Raw genomic sequence first — 3,778 nt, 5'->3', positions numbered from 1 at the left:
CGGGAGCCGGGCGTTATTCAGGTTTAACATTTCACTCTGCAGCGGTGGCAGCATAGAAATCGTATCGCCTACTGATCCCAGAAATTGTTACAGGTACTACGTCGTCAACGATAACAGGAGCACTGCCCCGTCACCGCAGTATGCCGGTCTGCTACGCCCACTGACTGGCTCCCGGAAACCTCGGGTCGTTACGTCACCGAAAGGCAGCTACAAAAGGGACCCACCAGCCTCGGCTACCGCATTTCACTCTGCAGCGGTGGCAGCATAGAAATCGTATCGCCTACTGATCCCAGAAATTGTTACAGGTACTACGTCGTCAACGATAACAGGAGCACTGCCCCGTCACCGCAGTATGCCGGTCTGCTACGCCCACTGACTGGCTCCCGGAAACCTCGGGTCGTTACGTCACCGAAAGGCAGCTACAAAAGGGACCCACCAGCCTCGGCTACCGCATTTCACTCTGCAGCGGTGGCAGCATAGAAATCGTATCGCCTACTGATCCCAGAAATTGTTACAGGTTAGTCTCCATTTTTTCATTCAGTTTTTAAATGGCTGCCACTGCTGCTGAGTGAAAGGTGTTTTTTTTTTTTTTTTTCTGCACGATGGATACTTGTTTCTCATGTAAAGTTTCACTGACTGATGACGAGGTTTTCCTAACATGTGCAGAATGTAAATCTTGTTACCACATTGGCACCTGCTCTGGTGTTGCCGAAAATGCCTGCAAGAAAATGTCGCAGGCCACGAAGAAAGCTTGGAAATGTCCAACCTGTAAAGCGACAAAATCTCGTTGCAGCAGCACTGAGGCAACAGTAGACCTTGCCCAAGAAATTGCAGAGATTCGCCGCATGCTTGCAGAAGTTCTCACAATCAAAGAGAAACTAGAAACACTCGAGACTATAAAAACAACTGTGGATGACATTGAGAAATCCGTAGAATTGATGTCAACAAAATATGATGAAGTCATAGCACGTATGGAAAAACAAAGTGCAGACATATCCGGTCTTGAAAAGCGTGTGGAAAAGCTCGAGACAAAGTTAAAAGAAGGAGAAATCGAGCAGCTGAAAAGGGAAGTCAACAACCTTGAACAATATTCAAGGCGTCAAAACCTTGAAATCCACGGTTTGCAGCAGCATAACAGCGAAAACCTTCTAGAAAAGCTGAACCTTTTGGCTAATGATCTCGACCTTCCGCCGCTTTCCGAGTCCGATGTAGAAGCAATACACCGCCTTCCTACAAGAAAGGACGAAAATAAGGTTGACAAGGTAGCTCCAGTGCTTGCACGTTTTGCTTCACGCATTGTCAGGGACAAATGGCTTGCAAAAAAGAAAGAACTAAGGGATGCAGATTCGAAAATCTTTTTGAATGAAAACCTGACAGCCCATAACAAAAAGCTACTGTGGCTCATGAAAACTAAAGCTACCGAAAAGGAATACAAATTTGCCTGGGTGAAAAATGGAAAACTGTTCGTGCGGCGCAACGCGCGTGATAAGATTATCAACATTACAACCATTGAAGACTTGGAGCTGATACGATAACCCATGACCAAAATGCACTTTAACAGATGGCCATTTAGAAATGATGGCTTGCTTTTCAGATCTGGAACATCCTCCAACTTTAGGCTATCACAGCACAGATTCTTTCAGGCGTTGCAAAGCTCAGAATAGCTCTAGTTTTTCCTTGTTTCATTTAAACGCTCGAAGTCTAAGAAATAAGAAAGAACCTGTTGATTTACTTTTAGAAACTTTTCGTCATGAATTTGATCTCTTGGCATTTACCGAAACCTGGTTCTCAAATGAACACGACGTCTTTAATTTTGAAGGTTACAAATCTACATCAGTATTTCGAACAAAGAAACGTGGCGGAGGCGTTACGATATACATAAAAAACAATCTTAACTTTAATGTCATCACAGAATATACTGCTATAAATTCTAGTTATGAAACGATCATGATAGGATGTGTCAACACAATATTTGTTATCATGTACCGGCCTCCCAATGGAACCGTAGGTGTGTTTTTGGATTTTCTTGAAAATGTACTAGAATACTGTGCAGACATTGGCAAGCATGTTGTTTTATGTGGAGACTTAAATATTGATTTTGCCTCTCCTCAGCCTAACAAACAAAAGCTTGAAGATATCCTCCTTTGCTTCCGATGTGAAAACCTGATTCATGTACCGACTAGAGTAACAGAAATATCTGCGTCCTTACTGGACCTGTGTTTTACAAATTATGATATGAATGACCTAGAAGCTGGAGTGTTATCATATGAAATAAGTGATCACCTGCCAATATTTTTATTTCTGAAGCACATTAAAACTAGGGAACCTCAAAATAACACCTCTAAAACCATAAAATATAGGAATTTTTGTGCAGAAAAAGTAACACTTTTTCAGAACTTACTAGCAGAAACAAGCTGGGAACAAGTTTATTCTTCAGCCGATCCTGTTCTAGCGTATGATATCTTTGTCAGCGAAGTTAAAAAGCAATACGAACTTGCATTTCCTGTCGATGAATTTCGAAAAACAAAAAAGGCAAGGAAACCCTGGATAAACGCTGCCCTTGTTAGAAGAATAAAGAAACGTGACAAGATGTTCGCACTATTTATCAAAACCAGGGATCCAAATACTCTTACTCAGTTCAAAAAATTCAGAAATAAACTTAATTCTGATATCAAACGTTCGCGAGCCATGTATTACGAAAGCAAGTTCACTGAGATTTATAACAATCCCAAAAAAGTTTGGACCACCGTAAATAATTTGATGTCTAAGGGTGAGAGAAGGGACCTTACCGAATTGACAATTGAAGGTGTGCCTTGCACAGGGACCCCGCTGGCAAACAAATTTAATGATCACTTTTTAGCTGCTGGGGCTCCCAATCCCAACATAGACAATAATATTCAGCATAAAACACACATGAAATCAATATTCAGGGACTCGATTTTCCTGGTTCCTACAACTTCAGAAGAAATTTGTGCCATTATACGACAGCTAAGTAATAGTAAATCTTCTGGAATAGATGATCTCAGGGTCCAACCCATAAAATCAGTAGCACAGCATGTCAGCAGTCCGCTTTCTCACATATGTAATTTAATCCTTTCTACTGGGGTGTTCCCTCATGAGCTAAAGATTGCGAAAGTGTCAGTAATTTTTAAAGGGGGAAACGAAAACGACTTAAACAATTACCGACCAATATCGGTTTTGCCAGTCTTTTCAAAAATTATGGAGCAGGTTATTTACATTCGCTTAATAAATTTTTGTAAACAAGAAGGTATAATTGCAGAACAACAATATGGCTTTCAGAAAGACAAGTCCACTGAAAAAGCATTACTTAACACTAAAGATAAAATAATAAGCAACTTTGAGCAAAAATATCATACAATAGGACTTTTCCTTGACTTCAAGAAAGCGTTTGATTCCATCAAACACAATATATTGTTGCAAAAGTTATACAACTATGGAATCAGAGGAATCGCATTTGACTTAATAAAAAGTTACTTAGATAGTCGACAACAATACGTGCAGATAAACCAAGCAAAATCAGGTCTAGGAACAATAAAATACGGGGTCCCACAAGGCTCCATCTTAGGGCCCTTACTGTTTTTGTTTTATATTAATGACATTATCGATATTCCACTTACGCCAGATATAATCCTGTATGCAGACGATACTAATGTATTTTTTTCTGGAACAGACTTAGAAATGCTTGAAAGGCAAACAAACAGCTGGCTAAGCAACCTATCACAATGGCTTAACATTAATCAATTAGCCTTGAACACTA

This window comes from Amblyomma mixtum, chromosome 8, assembly GCF_055824585.1.
Source record: "Amblyomma mixtum isolate Tamu chromosome 8, ASM5582458v1, whole genome shotgun sequence".
Classification (NCBI taxonomy): domain Eukaryota; kingdom Metazoa; phylum Arthropoda; class Arachnida; order Ixodida; family Ixodidae; genus Amblyomma; species Amblyomma mixtum.
This window is presented reverse-complemented; position numbering follows the sequence as displayed.